This window comes from Bos javanicus, chromosome 5 (genome assembly GCF_032452875.1).
Source record: "Bos javanicus breed banteng chromosome 5, ARS-OSU_banteng_1.0, whole genome shotgun sequence".
Taxonomy (NCBI): domain Eukaryota; kingdom Metazoa; phylum Chordata; class Mammalia; order Artiodactyla; family Bovidae; genus Bos; species Bos javanicus.
This window is the reverse complement of record NC_083872.1, coordinates 78,145,771-78,164,350: the sequence shown is the minus strand read 5'-3', so window position 1 is coordinate 78,164,350 and position 18,580 is coordinate 78,145,771. Positions and strand designations below refer to the sequence as shown.

The 18,580-nt window shown below is 38.3% G+C and overlaps 1 protein-coding gene and 1 non-coding gene across 6 annotated transcripts in view; both read left to right on the top strand.

Annotated features, from left to right (window-relative positions):
• The window catches only part of BICD1 (BICD cargo adaptor 1), a 252,610-nt gene that overhangs the window by 138,371 nt on the left and 95,659 nt on the right, over positions 1-18,580 (top strand). The gene's annotated exons all lie outside the window — the stretch shown is intronic.
• Positions 16,363-16,435, top strand: TRNAC-ACA (transfer RNA cysteine (anticodon ACA)). Its single transcript has one exon. It is a non-coding gene; the product is annotated as a tRNA-Cys (tRNA).

Below are 18,580 nucleotides of genomic sequence, written 5' to 3'. Positions count from 1 at the left end.
GTAAACGCTTACAGCAGTATGATGTAATGTTTAAAAATAGAGACCCAGAAGTCAGATAAGAGTTGAGTTCAGAATGAGACCCCACCACTTACTTTCAGTGGAACCTTATCATAATCTTTCTAAACTTCATTTCTTTATCTTTAAAATAGGGACAAAAAATAATGGTGAAGAAATATATTTCTCTCGATAAACCAATGGTATTTTGTTAAACCAAATAACTAGAATTGTTATGACTCTTTTGTATTTCCTTTTTTACTTGTTGGCTGGGAAACAGAGAACTCACTCGGTTTAAAGCTCAATTAAAATTAGTATTTGAAATCTGGTCAAATATCACTATTTGGTAAGGTGAGCAGTCTTTTGCCTAAGATCAATGGATTTTCCATAATCTTATCTGCTCTGAGCAGTTTCCCTGGAACAAACAACTAAGCCATATTGACACGGGGGTTTCTCAGTCCCAGTATCTCCATCATGTCAGTGTTAATAGTCATGCTTCTCCCATACAAGTGCTAACCTGGCCTGACTACTTAGCTTCTGAGACAGATGAGATTGGGTGCATTCATGGTGGTATGGCCGTAGACTGGTCATGCTTCTCAAGGATATTTGCTGCTGCTTTTTTTCCCCCCAAATTTCCTGTTTTAACTGCCTTGTTATGTACACATATTTTACTGTAATGGCCTCAAAACATTTAAAGCAGAAGTTATAAACGGTAATAATAATAATAAAAGTGATAGTATCCAAACCATCAGCAGGTGCAAAGAAAGCAAAAGACGCTGTATGCTATAATGGTTAATGTATGGGATCTTGGTCAGACATGGGTTTTAATCATGGCCCTGAGCAAGTTATTTACTTCTTGCTGTCTCAATTTCTTAATTTGTTAGAAGAGCATAATATTGCTAAATAGGGTTACTTTGAGGATTAAATAAGATAGAGCAAAACGTTTGGAGTAGTTAAGTTCCCAGTAAACAGTAGTTTAAGAAAAAAGGATGAAATCACAACTTGGCATTTTAAATATTGTTGGTGAAGCAAAATTGAGATTTGGAGAGAAAAAGTGTCCCTTGGCATTTTTGAATCAAGAAACATGAACTGCAGTAGACAAAAAAGTGCTTAACTTTAACCTGGTCCTGCTAAGTTTAAGGATTGTTTAAAGAATATCACAAAGCCCTGATTTTGGTTAAATTTTCTGAAATAGCCTAATTCCAAATTCCAGAGCTGGAAATGGACCTGGTAATCACTTTAGTCTTAAAATCAAGATATCCAGATATCCAAGGAGCAGCCAACATTGCTTCCATTTCTTTCTCTACTAAATGGAAAATTTATGAACTGCTGCCTAACTTGACTTTTCCATTTTGGTGTAGAAAGAACATTTAGATTGAAAAACAACTGCCCACTGGTAAATAAGGCAATTAATACCTTTGAGTCTAGGGACACTTGAATGGCCTTTCAGTTCAGTTATTTGTTCTCCTTCTCAGGATAACTAGGAGAAGGATGGATGAGATTAGTCTCTAAAGAGGAAAATTTATTATCTCTACCTTCAGAAATACCACTATATTTATATGGCAGATTTCTACTAAACCCTTTTTTAAAATGCACTTTTCTACTGATTAGGAAGAACTACTATGAAAACATTTTATATTTATTTGATATTTGTATATTAAATATTAAATAGCATATTAAAAAGCAGGGCCATTACTTTGCCAACAAAGGTCCATCTAGTCAAGGTTATGGTTTTTCCAATAGTCATGTATGGATGTGAGAGTTGGACTGTAAAGAAAGCTGAGTGCCAAAGAATTGATAATTTTGAACTGTGGTGTTGGAGAAGACTTTTGAGAGTCCTTGGACTGGAAGGAGATCAAACGAGTCAGTCTTAAGGAAATCAGTCCTGAATATTCATTGGAAGAACTAATGCTGAAGCTGAAGCTCCAATACTTTGGTCACCTGATGTGAAGAACTGACTCATTGGAAAAAACCTTGATGCTGGGAAAGATTGAAGGCAGGAAGAGAAGGGGATGACAGAGGATGAAATTGTTGGATGGCAACACTGACTAAATGGACATGAGTTTGAGTAAGCTCTGGGACTTGGTGCAGGACAGGGAAGCCTGGCGTGCTGCATTCCATGGGGTCACAAGAAGTTGGACACAACTGAGCGATTGAACTGCACTGAAACTTGTAGTTTTTCAAGTGCTTATTGTTTTTACTTTCTTACTCCCACTATACTGCATTCATGAAATATTTATTGAACACCTTTTAGTTGCCAGATACTAGTCTAGGCCCTGAAGACAAGACAACAAGACAAGAAACAAGACAACATCCTTGTTCTCATGAAATTTGTGTGGGTGAGATGGACAGCAAATATAATTATAATGTCACATTATAAAATGAGAAATCTTCATGGAGGGACTGGGTTGGTGTGTTGGGGTGTGGTGACATCAGGAGTTCTGTTTTGATCACATTAGGTTTTGAGATGCCTATTAGATATCCAAGTGAAGCAGGTAATCCAAGCCATGGGCCCAGATGTGATCACTGTGAAGTGACAAGAGAAGACATCTGACGATCAGACCTCAGACACTCCGATATACAGAAGTCAGTGAAGAAAACAGCGAGTCATTAAAGGAGACTAAATCCTAGAGATAAATGTGCTTCCAAAAGGAGAAAATAAAGAACTGTGCAAATAAGATGAAACTAAGAATTGATCAATAGATTGGGAAGATGGAGGTGGCCAATTACCTTGGCAAGAGATTTCCCTGGAGTAGAGGGAGTCAAGGCCTAATTAAAGTGGGCCATAGACAGAATGCAAAGAAATGGAGATATCAGGTATAAGCAAATTTAGTTGAGGATTTTGGCATCTGTGGTGGTGGTTTATTTTAATGGGAGATGTGTGTGTGTTAACTGAAAAACCTTAAATAAGGATAAATTGGAGAAGAGAGGTAGAAGGGGTAATTGCAAAAGTGAAGTCCTTGAGCAGTTGAAATCTGCTTTCCTGATATGCATGAAAATGCAAATCTTAAAATGAAAACGAAAGATTCTTGTACGGATTTCAAGAACTCGAAGTTAGGATAGGGTGAACATGATGTGGGTAGGGGAAAGGGGGAACTGGGAAGCTGAGGTGCCAGTATGTTACTCAGTACTATTTTCTAGGGAGAAGAACCCCACATAGCTAGGGTCACTCAGTCATGTCTGACTCTTTGTGACCCCATGGACTGTAGCCCTCCAGGCTCCTCTGTCCATGGAGTTCTCCAGGCAAGAATACTAGAGTGGGTTGCCATTCCCTTTTCCAGGGTATCTTCCCAGCCCAGGGATCGAACCCAGGTCTCTTGCATTGCGGGCGGATTCTTTACCAGTTGAGCCATAAGGGAGGCCTAAAAAGTATGGTAACAGCTGGCCAATAAAAAAAAAGATTTGAACAAGCAAACTTCCTGGTGACCTGGGATGAAAAAGTGGGTCTGGCAGGAAGCCTGATATGTACGAGTATCTCTTTAAAACAAAATATATTCTTGTGCATGTTCCTTCAAATGGTGTAATTGATCCTGTATTATGGTTCAGTTCAGTTCAGTTCAGTTCAGTAGCTCAGTCATGTCCGACTCTTTGCAACCCCATGAATCACAGCACGCCAGGCCTCCCTGTCCATCACCAACTCCCGGAGTTCACTCAAAATATAAATCTACTTTAAAGTTGTTTATTGATTTGTCTGTGAGTGTGTCTTTCCTTTTCTCTCTTCTTCTCTCATCTGGAGTTAAAACAAGAGAGAAGAGACTTTCTGGTTTGATTTTCACAGAGGAAGATGATACAGATCATTATAGCTGGAGAGGGAGGGAATATATATAGTTGTCCCTGACAACATTCAAATGGAGTCTAAGTTAAAATGCTATGTGTGTGGGACTGTTTTCTTAGAGATCACTAAGGGGTACAGGGACCTGAGGATGAGTTTGTTTGCTTTCTCATATTTTAAATTTTAATTGTTTAATTGGCAGCATTGAATTGAAGTTTTTCCATTATTTTATTCTGTTTATTTTTATGCACAAATATCTTCCTACGTGAGTTGATAATACCAGTCATTTGCAAGTGATTCTGTTGCAGCACTAGGTTGTGTTCCAGGAATACTGAAGGATGGGTCCTACAATAGAGACTTGAAAAGGACAAAAATGGGATTTAATAATAAATGTTGGTATACCAGTCCATTTTAGTTACTGATCCACCCCTTGAAATAGGAGACACAAGAAGGATTGTTGGGAGAACCTGTATGAAAGAGACGCTAAACTATTTTAATGAAAAATACTAAAAAGCATATCATTATGTTAATTCCACAGCCTTAGATCTGTGATGCTTAAAGTACCAGTAAAACTAAAGCTTTTCCTACACTATATTAATCACAAGGTACACATTGAGTCAGACTTTCCTGACTATATTACGTACAGGTAATACTGTACACTCTGCAATTTTCCTCTAACTATTCAAATCTGGGTGTCATCACTTATTAGCTATGTGGATTTGGGGCAGGTAACTTCTTTGTGCCTCAAAGAAATAGGCATGATAATAGTGCCTACCTTAGTAGGTTATGAAGATAAAATGCAAAACATAGTAAACAATTAGAACAATATCAATGGCATGGGTTAGATTTTTTTTTTTTTAATTGCATTATGATATAATAAGAAGACTGTCTGGCTTCCCAGGTGGCTCAGTGGTAAAGAATCCACTTGCCAGTGCAGGAAACTCAAGAAACATCAGTTTGATCCCTGGGTCAGGAAGATCCCCTGGAGTAGGAAGTGGCAACCCACTCCAGTATTCTTGCCTGGAAAATTCCATGGACAGAGGCGCCTGACGGGAGGAGGAGGAGTCCCTGAGTTTGCAGAGAGTCAGACACGACTGAGAGCACATACATGTACACACACACACACACATACAATGACTGTCTAGAAAACATTGTGCAACTAGCAGTGCATATTTATCACTTAGTTAATTTTAAGAGATAGTGAAACTATAGGGCAATGATGCACACCTATTGAATACTCAGGGATGAGAAAGGAAACTCGAGTTTTATCTTGTTTTGTTTTTGCCTTTCACTAGGTATTCCGCCTACTTTTTAAAATTGTATTAATCTTTTAATCTTTTTACACACAGACATACTCTAAGTATGTTTAGGTCACCTTGTGTAATTTGTAAGGGTGAAACTGCAAACTCAGTTTCTAGTCCTTTTGAGTTTACTAGCACCTGTACAAAATTTCCCCTCTTTAAATTTTTTATTATGTTTACCTCATTATTTCTGGCTATAATAAAAAATTTTCTTTAAATTTATTGCCACTATAAAGGAAAAATACAGTTCTCAAAGTACTAGTTAACTCAACCCTTCATTGTTGTTATGTATTTTAAAAGTTATATATACATGTCAAAATACTTAACTAAAGTGGAATGACATAAACATGAAATCTTTCTTCACACTGCCCAACCTCCAGCCCCACTCTACAGAAGTAACCACTTCTGTTAGTTTGTTGTGACAAATTACCATAAACTTTGTGGATTAAAAAAATACATTCTTATAGACCTGTAGTTCAGAAGTCTGAAATTCATCTCCCTGGGCTAAAATGGAGATGTTAACAAAGCTGTCTGTTTCTAACTTCAGCTAAATGTCATCCTGCATAGCACATCCCTGACACCCAATCACAATTTCTCTGGCTTGCTGCTCTGTGCCAGATGCTTTGCTGTATGTAAAAGAAGACAAAGATCAGTAGTAAAAAGCCAGGCTTCTTATAGTGTTGTTATTGTTGTTGGGTTGCAAAGTCGTGTCTGATTTTTTGTGACCCCATAAATTGCAGCACGCCAGGCTTCCCTGTCTTTATAGCGTTACCCTTAGTAAATGTTGGCATGTGTGTAGTGTTATTAGTAATAGCTAGCATATATTGAACACCTACTATGTATGAAGTACTATGCCAAAGATTTACGATTATTTCTCTGATTTAATCCTCTGATGTACATATGATTGTTATCCTCATGTTGCATCACATCAGTAGGCTGCAGTTTAAGGAGATTCACTCACTTGCCAAAGGCCATTCACAAAAAAGTAATAGATAATCAGTTTCCTTGGGCTTCAAATTTTAAGCCCAACAGGATTTCTCTTTTGCCAAATGATAAAAATAAAAATTACAATGTATCTTTGTTTTGAAAGACTGGGAAAATAATAGCTCAGAAACAAAATTATGAAAAGAGGCAGTGATGATTCATAAAGATAAAGGTATTTTGTAATCAGACAGACATGACTTTGAATTCTGACCCGGCCACCTCTGTCACTTCTCTTATCGTCTTTTTCTTATCTGTAAAAAGGAAATTATGAGATTACATGAGATAAGAAACATTGGCTTTCATGAAAAAGAGGGCTTTCCTGGTAGCTCAGCTGGTAAAGAAGCCACTTGCAACGCAGGAGACCCTGGTTTGATCCCTGGGTCAGGAATATTCAATGGAGAAGGGATAGGTTACCCACTCCAGTATTCTTGGGCTTCCCTGGTGGCTCAGCTGGTAAAGAATCCGCCTGCAATGTGGGAGACCTGAGTTCAATCTCTGGATTGGGAAGATCCCCTGGAGAAAGGAAAGGCTACCTACTCCAGTATTCTGGTCTGGAGAATTCCATGAACTATCCATGGGGTCACAAAGAGTCGGATATGACTGAGCGACTTAAGTGAAACATTGGCTTTCTTAAAAAAGAATGAAATAATGTCAGTGCAGCAATATGAATGCATCTAGAGACTGTCTTACTCAGTGAAGTAAGAGAAAGACAAATATCATATGATATCACTTATCTGTGGATTCTTAAAGAAAGGTACAAACAAACTTATTTACAAAAGAGAAATAGAGTCACAGATGTAAAAAGCAAAGTTACAGCTATCGTTGGGGAAAGGGAGGAATGATAAATTAGATGAGGATTGACATATACACACTACTATGTGTGAAATAGGTAACTAATAAGGACCTAATGTGTAGCAAGGGAACTCTTAATACTCTGTAATGACCTATATGGGAAAAGAATCTTAAAAAAAATTATAGCTGATTCACTTTGCTGTACAGCATACACTAACACAACATATTAAATCAGCTATATGCCAATAAAAATGTAAAATAAAAAAGAAACACTGGAACTAACAGATTCATTCAATGTTAATTTGATTTCTTGGATATTAGCAAAATTCAAGTACCTAATTATTTTGTGCAGTTCACCACAAAGCAGAAATATGCATTCAATAATTTCTTTTTAATGATATAAACCTTTTTCTAAACATCACTAAAACTAGAAATGTAAATTTTCTGGAAATGTCCAAGCTATGGAGAAAAGATCAGGTATTGTGTTAGGGAAGTAGAAATATATACAATTACATAAAGTTATTTTATTTATTCTGGAATATGAAATGTATTCCTTATATTAGTGTGGATCCAATGATCATTCACATTTGTGTAACGTTTGGTTGAGCCTCTCTATCTCTTCAAAGCTGCACCAGGGTATAAAAAAGGTATGGATAACACCAAATGTAAGTGAAGTTGGGACCCTCAGGAGCATTAAGGGTGGGCATGCAATTTAGTACAACAACCTTGAAAAACTGGTGGGTCTTATCTAGTAAAACTAAAGCTGTATAGATTCTAAGATCTAGCAATTCCAATCCTAGGTCTATACCCTAGAAAACTTCACTTTTGAGTTAGGAAAGGTACACAACAAAGTTCATAGCAACTTTGTATATGACATACATTGTATATCAATTATACATATATGTATGTATGCATATATCTCATTGTATGAATATATCAATTTATTTTTCCATTGTCAATTGGCATTTGAGTTGAGATATTTGGCTATTAGAGATGGCTTCCTTGGTGGCTCAGCTGAGAAAGAACCTGCCTGGCAATACAGGAGACTCAAAAGATGTGAGTTAGATCCCTGGGTCAGGAAGATCCCCTGGAATAGGAAATGGCAACCTGTTCCAGTATTCTTGCCTGGAGAATCCCATGAGCAGAGGCACCTGGCGGGCTACAGTCCATGGCGTCACAAAGAGTCAGACACGACTGAGAACACGAGCATGCAATTAGGAATAAGGCTGCTGTGAACATCTTTGTTTGTGTATTTTGGAACATGTATATGTACATTTCTGTCAGTTATGTGCCTGGTAGTAGAACTCCAGCAGAGTATGCCTGTTCAGCTTTAGTAGAGATTGCCAAACAATTTTCCAGAGTGATTGTACATGCCTAGGAAGTGAGAGCTTGGTTATATCACATCTTCACCAGTGCTTGGTATTTTCTTTCTTTTTCATTTTAGTCATAGTGAGTGTAGAGTGGTAGTGGACCATGATTTTAATGTGCAATTTCCTGATGACTAATAAAACCGAAGTTCTTTTAGTATGTCTGTTGGTCATTTGGTATGCTATTATTTTAAAAGTAAGATATTATTAATAAAAGATCCTTAGAAGCACTATTTAATAAAGCTGATTATGAAATGTCTGTATAAATCATCATATCAATGAATTAAAGCTGAGTTATCCTACAATGTGAAGAAGGAAATGGCAATCCACTCCAGTATTCTTGCCTGGAAAATCCCAGGGACGGAGGAGCCTGGTGGGCTGCTGTCTATGGGGTTGCACAGAGTTGGACATGACTGAAGCAACTTAGCAGCAGCAGCAGCATCCTACAGTGTGATAAAACTTAAGAATCTCAGTGGCTTAAAACAGCAAGATCTAATTCTTGCTCTTGCCACGTGTCTTTTTCTGATGGTCGGCGACTCTGCTCCACATGCCAACCATTATGGCCGCTTGGGAAGGGACAGCCCCCAGTTGTGTCATTGCTGGTCTCCAGACAGTAAAAAAAGAGGTGGCAATGCAGTGGATCACACTCAAGCTCCTAAAGCTTCTGCTTAGAGGTGGCAAGTACTTCACTTCCTTCACATTCCACTGGCCCAAGCAAATTGTGTGTCCATGATTAACGTCAGTGAGAGCATTGTGTGATCTTCCCCAAAGAAGAGGCTCAGAGGAAAGGGCATTAAATATTTGTAAACAAGAGAGTGACGCATAGCATCTCTTTCTGCAGAGGAAGTTTATAACAATAATAGTCTAGGATGGAATACTCAAACTGTTTGTCTGTGGGTGGGCTGTCTTCAACACACATACTTGTGCTGCACCTCTGTTTTTTTGATCAGTTGTCATCATTTAAAAATCGTGGCATTTCACAAAGATGCAGATTTCTGGCTTTTCTTGGAAATCTAAGTTACAGGAAGAACCATTTGGAGCTGAGTGGCATCACCATTCTGGATGGGATGTGCACTGCTCTGGTGCCTTGCAAACATTTCTTACATAACCCACAATAAACAATGCATTTTGCATTACTCCTCACATGCATACATATGCAGGTGTACACGTTCAGGTACAGGTATACGTGTGCATATACTAACATATTTCCAAAGCAAATCCGTGAAATAAAGCTTACTGTTTTCTACAGTGCATGCTGATATCATCTCTTCTCTTCTATCCTGCTTTACCTTATTCTTTCCTTTCTTTTTTTTTTTAATTTTTTAAAATTTTATTTTATTTAACTTTACAATATTGTATTGGTTTTGAAATCAGCCTCTAAATTGATTTCACAAACCCTTGCTAGGTCACAGGTCACAAGTTGAAAACACTGCTCTCGAACATATTACTTGTCTGCTATTCCTCTGGATGCCACTGGTTACTTTTCTAGGTTGAATTTCTGTGTAAACATTTCCAGATTCCCGGGACAGCTTGTTGTGTGGGTGAGCAGCAGCTGCTTTCCCTCAGTGATTTAAGCCTGTGCATTTACTGGCTTTGCCCAAAGGTCTTAAATAAAATTTATACTGCTTGAATGCCTGCAAGTTACTATGATTACCCTTCCCTTATTTGACCTTCTGTTTCAATCAAAATAGCTTTTTAGGCAATAGATCTCCAATTCAAAATATCACAACTTCCTGGCTGGGCTAGGGAATAAAGGATGAAGTGTAAGTGAGTCTTGGGCTTCCCAGGTGGCGTTAGTGGTAAAGAACCCACCTGACAATGCAGGAGACAGATGCCAGTTCAATCCCTGGGTCTGGAAGATTCCCTGAAGGAGGTCCCCACTCCAGTAGTCTTGCCTGGAGAATCCTATGGATAGAGGAGTGTGGTGGGCTACAGTCCATAGGGTCACACAGAGTCGGACACGACTGAGCAACTGAGCAGCACAAGTGAGTCTTTCTTTGGGTGCAGGAAGGAGCGTTCTCAGAGGCTGAGCACTTTATTACCTCGGGAGACCCAAGGACATGTTTTCCACAGATCAATTCCTCTGTATCATGGATTCACTTAACAAATATTTATTGTTCACCTGTGTTCCCTGTCCTAGGGAACTCATCCAAACTTTGTACAAAGATCTAGTGTAGATAGTAGTCATTTATTTCTGTGTTTTATTGCCTTGTTGTTTGCTGTTTTCTTCACTTGACCCAGAAATTCATCCATTGTCAGAGGGCAATTCTAGTTAAGGGTATGTTACTCAGATGTGTCCTCCTGCTCAGATGTTTGTTGATTCTAACTGCTGTCTGTCTGTATGTATAAGTGATGGGTTTATGTGTGGTGTTGTAGGTAGAGGGTATGGGAATGATGAGACACCAAGTAAAAGTCTCTTAGCCACTATGACACAAGCAGTATTGCTATAAAACCAAGTGAAAAGGGTTGTACTAGAGGGAAAGAAGTACCTTCGTGTTTTCATAGGGTTCGGTGAAGCTTTGCATTTTGAGGAGCAGTGCACTTGTGATACCGAGGGGATTCCACCATCTCCATGGTGTTGGTCTCTGGAAGCAATTCAACCACCTAAGTAGCGTTGGTGTCAGGTGTACCCAGCATAATTGGGCAGCAAGGCCTGGTGGAACATGGCAAGAGGGGCTTACCAGGATCATTCAAAGCAGTAGTAATGCCCCTTCCTGCCAGCTGGAGGCAGTGGAAGCCCCACAGTGGACATTGCGGGACAGGGCCAGAACGGGAGAGGAAGGAAATGGCTAACATGTTTCTGATTCCAGGAGGACAGCTAAAGGAGACTCCCAGAAATAATTATAAGGATGAGATGAGTTCATATTTAGAGATATTGCAGTAGCTGATAGAGGCGAGAACCAGTAATATATGGACTGTTACTATTAGTAATGTGACCCCAGGGTAAGTCATGGATTTAGACAGCAAGATTATTTCTCCTTCTCTATGTATGTACTTTACCTAAAAATGTCCTTTTATAGAAGCATGAATGTAGCTCATTACCAAAAATTCCTGAACACTGTCTCCAAACCTGATCTCTTGTGTCTATATTCAGGCCTGATGAGAGGAGAGTCATGAACTCCTTGGCTGCGCTGTTACTTGTGTCTTCTATTTGTATCTGCTTTTTCTTTTTAAAAAAATTTTTTAAAAATAAATTTATTTATTTTAATTGGAGGTTAATTACTTTACAATATTGTATTGGTTTTGCCATACATCAACATGAATCCACCACAGGTATACATGTGTTCCCCATCCCAAAACCCCCACCCTCCTCCCTCCCCGTACCATCCCTCTGGGTCGTCCCAGTGCACCAGCCCCAAGCAACCAGTATCATGCATTGAACTTTACCTGGCGATTTGTTTCATATATGATATTATACATGTTTCAATGCCATTCTCCCAAATCATCCCACCCTCCTCTATTCTTGTTACTACCAAGTCCCTCCCTGATGTCCTGGCCATATCCCCTTTATCTTCCTACTGTCCTCAGTTAGCAAAACAGCAAAAAATAATAGCTAAGGTGGATATACTTGACAGAATTATGGCTCCTAAATTAATGTCATATAGCTCAACACATGCTAACCTCTAGTACCTCAGACTATGACTTTATTTGTAATAAGTGTCTTTGCAAATGCAGTTACCGTAAAGATCTTGACATGAGATCATCCTGGATTAAAGTGTACCTTATATCCAATGACAAGTGTCTTATAAGAGACAGATGATGAGAAAACAGACAGAGACCCAGGGAAGAAGCCATGTGAAGACAGAGGCAGAAATCACAGTTCTGCTGACTGAGACAAAGAATGCCGGGGGCCACAAGATGCTGGAAAACTCAAGGAAGGATTCTCCTCTAGTGCCTGCAGAAGGAGTGCTGTGCTCTCCACCCCTGAATTTCAGACTTCTGGATCTAGAACTGTGAGACAGTAAATTCTATTGTTTAAGCTAGCAAGCTTACTGCAGTTAGTTATGGCAGGCCTGGGAAACTTGGACAGTGAAACACCAAACAGCACCAAAGAAACATTTATTTCACAATTGGTGAATATTTTAAAATAATAAAAAATGTTCTAGAAAAGACTATGCAAATATTTTCAATCATTAATAATTAAAAGACTTTGCTAAATATTTTTAACATTTGCTAAATAATTATTTTTAACACAATTATAGAGCCAGTTCTCATCTGACAATAAAGTCCTCCTAAAGTTAACATGCGAAAAGTTGACTCATTGGAAAAGACTCTGATGCTGGGAGGGATAGGGGGCAGGAGGAGAAGGGGACAACAGAGGATGAGATGGCTGGATGGCATCACTGACTCGATGGACATGAGTCTGAGTGAACTCCAGGAGTTGGTGATGGACAGGGAGGCCTGGCGTGCTGCGATTCATGGGGTCGCAAAGAGTCGGACACAACTGAACGACTGAACTGAACTGAACTGAAAGTTAACAGTCCTGGGTGTTCACTGGAAGGACTGATGTTGAAGCTGAAACTCCAATACTTTGGCCACCTGATGCGAAGAGCTGACTCATTTGAAAAGAGCCTGATGCTGGGAAAGATTGAGGGCAGGAGGAGAAGGGGACGACAGAGGATGAGGTGGTTGGATGGCATCACTGACTCAATGGACATGGGTTTGGGTGAACTGAGGGAGTTGGTGATGGACAGGGAGGCCTGACGTCCTGCGGTTCGTGGGGTCGCAAAGGGTTGGACATGACTGAGCAATTGAACTGAATCAAAAGTTAAGACATAAACAAATTGTTTGAGACTCATAATACATCTTTTCCTACAGGAGTCATGTGATATATTATGGATATTTTCCAGATATTAACCCATAATAATTGTTTTAATGGTAGTCACATGTGGACTATAGATTTCCTAAAAGTCAGGATTATGCTGTATATATATAAGTTCACTACCTCGCAGACTGATTTGCATATGATAGACACCCCCAGTACCAATAAACTCTCTTTGAATAGTTCATTTTTGAGCATCATACAATAGTGTTTAATAGCATCTGTTCTGGAATCTAAAAATCTTGGCCCTGCCACCTCCGGAACGTTTAAGCAAATTATGTAAACTCTCTGTGCCTGACTTTGTTTACCAAATTGGAATAATAATACCTACCACATAATGTTGTGAGGAGTTAGTAAATTATTAGTAAATTATTACATATAGACTGCATGCTCAGTTGTGTCCAACTCTTTGCGACCCCCTGGACTGTAGCCTGCCAGGCTTCTCTGTCCATGGAATTTTTCAGGCAGGAGTACTGGAGTGGGTTGCCATTTCCTACTCTGTATTACATATAAAGTACTTAGAATTAAGACTAGTACTTGCATACCAGGATTCAATAAATGTTAACTATTATTAGTGCTAAACACATTTACCAACTAAATTACAAACTCTTTGAGATAGAGAAATGCCCAGTGTTTTTTATAATCTCAGAACCTACACAATTTTTTGCATAGTATATTCATTTAATATGTATTTGTTGAACTAATAGAAGGAATGAATGAGTGGTTACCTGTTTATAATACTTTCTTGCCCCCAAATCATGCAGAATCAATAAACATTTGTTGACATGTTACAATAAAAATGTATTAAGAAATTAAACGGTTAAATGATTATCAAAGAACTACAAATATAATTAAGAAAAGAAAAAAATTACTACCAATGTGAAATTGTTCATCATATTTTAGCCCCTGGACGCTGGCAACTTGTGCTGTGTTTCTTGTTAATTCGAGAATTGTGCATCATGTTTTGCTTCCAACCCAGGAAGAACACAGGAAACACACAGATTTCTGGAGGTCTCTCTCTTTGTCCGTCCTTTCCGGAATTCTGCCCTGCAGCTTCCTTCCACCTCAGCTTCCTGAGCTCTGAACTCCTCACCTCAGCGGGGCCTCTAGGTTCTCTAGGGTCCCACTCCCTACATCTGCAGTCCATGAATTGCATCCAGGGTGTTCATAGCACTCATCTCCTGTTTCCCTTCTTCCAGAGGTCAGTCTTACAGGCCCCTTGTTCAGTGTCTGAAAACAGCTGTTTCATGTGTTTTGTTTAGTTTTCTAATTGTTCACAATGAGAGTGAAGTTCTTGTTGCTTTTAACCAAGCAGGTATCTTGGTTAAAAGAGAAAAAAAAAAAGAGTTAACTATAAACTAAGACTTCTACCTTTATTTCGTTGGTTCTTTTGTTGATGAAGAACTACAGAGCCCTTCCTTAGTTTTGAAGAGGTTCTGCTAGGCAAGTTTTCAGGCTATGTCGGCAGTTGGCTTCAGGGATACACCCTTCCATCTTTACTTCTGGCTTAAAGAAATAAGAGTGGAGAAGAGAATTCTAAAGTATAAATAAAGATTGTATACTGTTGCCTGTACCAAAGCACATATCTCATAACTTGTTAGGCAGAGTGGTAAGATCTCTCTCCCATTTATTTGTGCATTCCTTTTCATATAGTCATATTCTATTAGGATCCTCTATTGCTTTTCACAAATTGGTTTCAACTTTTAACAATGATAGATACAGATTTGCTCAGCTGAGCACAGAGGCCATTTCTGTTTATGTTATTTCTGTGCAGTCAGTCATTCCCCTTCAAGGTCATAGCCCTATAGCTGTGTCATACATAAACAATCTATTTTAATAGATGGTTGTGGGAGTCATTTCATCAAAGAAGTGCATTATATCTACTGGAGGATTTTCTTGTCTGAGAACACTCCTGAAATTATGTTTTCCCAAGATTTCAAACTTTATTAAAATTTTCAATTTTATAAAAAATGATTTTCTTTTCGGCATAATTATTATCTACTGTGATAGCAATCAGGTCACATTCTGAGTATTCATTTCCTTGTTAATTTTTATCTAACTCTTAAAAGCTCCTTTACGTGAGCTGCCAGAACAGTGAAGGAGCCCCATCGATTAAGAAATTTGGGGGCCACATATGGTCCAAAATCCAACATAATGATAGCTGGAATAGAATGAACAAGAAGTTAATGAATAATAACCTCAGTCATTTCAGGGGAATTAAGCCCTGCTGGAGAACTCTGGCCCTGAGAATTGAAGTCTGTTATCTACAGAGAGAACCTCCCTGTATCCCACTACCTTCATGGCTCCATTTGTCAGCATGAGACTTGCTGGTGACAGAGACTGGCAGATGTCAACGTATAAGGCATTCTTTCTGCTGGGATGTTTATTGTCTCTTCCATGGTAGATGTTCTCTAAATGTTAATGTAGACAAAGGTCTCCATACTGTGTGAGCACTACCACATACCCATCCATACACCTCTTGTCCAGACCTCCCCAGTATAAACTTTCTTCTGAGTCCCTGTATACATGTATATGTGTGTGTATATAATATATACATATAATTTAAGTAAATAAACTACATAACTTACTTATGTCTGTTGTAAGCAAGGCATATAAGTTTAAGAACACAGATTGTCATAGTTTTTTGTTGTTTACTGTATACCTGTTACCAACCAGGGTTCTTGGCCTCCTTAATCAATAGAAATTGATCAGAAATCAGACAGGAAATTCAGGCAAGGCTTTATTGGAGCCCCTGCTTTTCAGCAGGAAAGAGTAAGAACAAGTAACAGGTTCTCTTGTTTGCCTGCTCCTGGGTGGGTGTGTGTCCAGGGGTCAGGTTAGAAGGTGGCTTAGGTAATTTGCTTACCCCTTAGGTGGTGTCATGTTCAAGAGACATGTGCAGTCTCCTACTTTTGCTCTCAACCTTCTGCTTTTGTTCCAGGCTCTTCAGAAGTGACAGTTGGGTTTTTTGGTCTCTTTGTATCTTTTGTCCAAAATTTGATCTAACCGTACATGCATGCAGTTATTTTTAGTCCCATATAGTTTCTTGTATTTTGTGCTAGAGGAGAGGTGTGTCTAGGTAGGAGCATTGCAGCACTGCAGCAAAGGGTCCCAGGTCCCAGACTGTCTCATCCCTAGCACTTGTAATAGTGTCTTGTGCATTTGAATAAATACTAAATACAAGTCTTTGCCAATATGTATGAGAAATATATTCCTAGTTATACTTTTGTCTTATCATTAACTTTATTGTAAGTGATACTCAGAAGAACAGAAATATTAAATTTTAGTGTAGTTAAGTATATCAGTCTTTTCTTCTACAAGTAGAAGGCGTCCCTGGTAGCTCAGATGGTAAAGCGTCTGCCTACAATGCAGGAGACCCAGGTTCAATCCCTGGGTCAGGAAGATCCCCTGGAGAAGGAAATGGCAACCCACTCCAGTATTCTTGCCTGGAAAATCCCATGGACTGAGGAGCCTGGTATGCTACAGTCCATGGGATCGCAAAGAGCCAAACACAAGTGAACGATTTCACTCACACTGATGAATAGTGGCTCAAACGGTAATGCATCTGCCTACAATGCTGGGGACCCAGGTTCAATCCCTGGGTCGGGAAGATCCCCTAGAAAAAGAAATGGCAATCCACTCCAGTATTCTTGCCTGGAAAATCCCATGGACGGAGGAGCCTGGTTGGCTACTGTCCATGAGGTCGCAAAGAGTCGGACATGACCGAGCAACTTCGCTTCACTTCAAGTATATCAGTCTTTTCTTCTACAAGTTAGCCATCTTTGTTTCTTACTGAAGAAATTCTGTGCTGCAAAGTCATAGATATGTTCTTCTGAATTTTCTTGTAGCCCATAATTCCCCCGTTGATCTGCAGTGACATTTCTGTTGTTTATTAAGTTTCAATATAAATGTGGTCTGTTTCTAGGCTGTCTATTTTGCTCCATTGTCTGTTTGTCTATCCTGTTTATGTCATTGAGTAGATAATAGACCAATCTGCTATGAGCATTTGTTTTCTGGATGAACTTCAGCTTTTGTTAATTGATCTTTTTTATCTGGACTAGTGGTTGTCAGACTTAAGGTGCATCACAATTGCTTATTAAAACGCAGATCACTGGGAGTTCCCTGGTAGTCTAGTGGTTAGGATTTGGCATTTTCACTGCTGTGGCCCAGATTCAGTCCCTGGTCAGGCAACTAAGGTCCTACCAAATAATATGATTTCAAGTAGTCATTATTTATTTCTTTTCCCCTAGAATTCATGTTACTAGATTTAAACAGTAGTGTATATATTAATATGGAATATTATATTAGAAAGGCAGATGTATTTAAAATATAATATTGAAAATAAATACATGAATACATAATATTTTGGACTTCAAGTAAATGTTGCCATGATTTTTTTTAAAGGACTTTAAATATGAATACTGTCCTCCCAGATTTTGATAGTAGGAATTGTTGGTTTTTTACTGCAAACTATCTTCTTAGACTGAAATGTAGAGCATATTTCTCTTCAGACTTAATTATAGGAGCTAAATACAAGTTGAGTAATTTAATAGTATATTCTCCATATGCAAAAAAATCATTTTTACTAGTCAATACAGCTTTCTAATTTGATCTTAATCCACAGAAAAACTTATCAGCAGAGATAGGTAAATAATGCATCATTTTAGTATTTATGATGCAGTTTTATGGAGAAATATTAAATTCTCTGGGTTTATAACACTTTAAAAGTGTCTTTTGAGTGTCACCATAAATCTGATGGCGAGACACTGGTTGGTAACTCATTAGGAATACATGCTAAAATTATTTGCTTTGATTTTTTTAATGATGTTTAATTTTATGTTCCCCTAAAATTGACTTATATTAAACCAATCATATCTTGGGCCCCAGGAGTATATTAATTTACCATTGTGATTGCTTCAAGATATTGTTATTTAGACTTATATCCTCAATTCACTAATGAAAGATATTAAAATAATGATGAATAAAATATATGGATAGTAATAAAATTATATAATATATCTTCAAAGTCTGAATATAACTGATAACATGTTTGTGTTATGGCTGATTCTTTACAAAAAGCAGCTCTGACTTAATGAAAACTTTTTATTTTAAAAGTCTATCAGTAAAATGTTTCTGGAGAATGTGAGCTTTACTGAAAGTATACATCATTAACAAGAGTAGAATTAAATAACTGAGGTGCCACTAAAGAATCAAAGATATCTCACACATACTTTGATGAAACAAATGGTGAGTGGAAACATATTTTATCCCACTATGTAATTCAGTAAAATGTTTAATAGGTAAAACAAAGAAGGGCATTATCAGGAGTTTTTAGGTAAGATTAAAAAAATATGAGACTCCAACAGAATGCTCTTAGGCAATATTCCTCTCATGTACATGCTGAGAATTCATCTGGCTAATCATGATTCTTAATATATACTTTATGTCTTTGGCTTGGACCCACAGACTAAATGCAGACATTTCTGTCATTTTCAGGTTTGTTGCTTAGGATGCTAATTGAAATTCAGGGCAGGGAAAACTACATCAC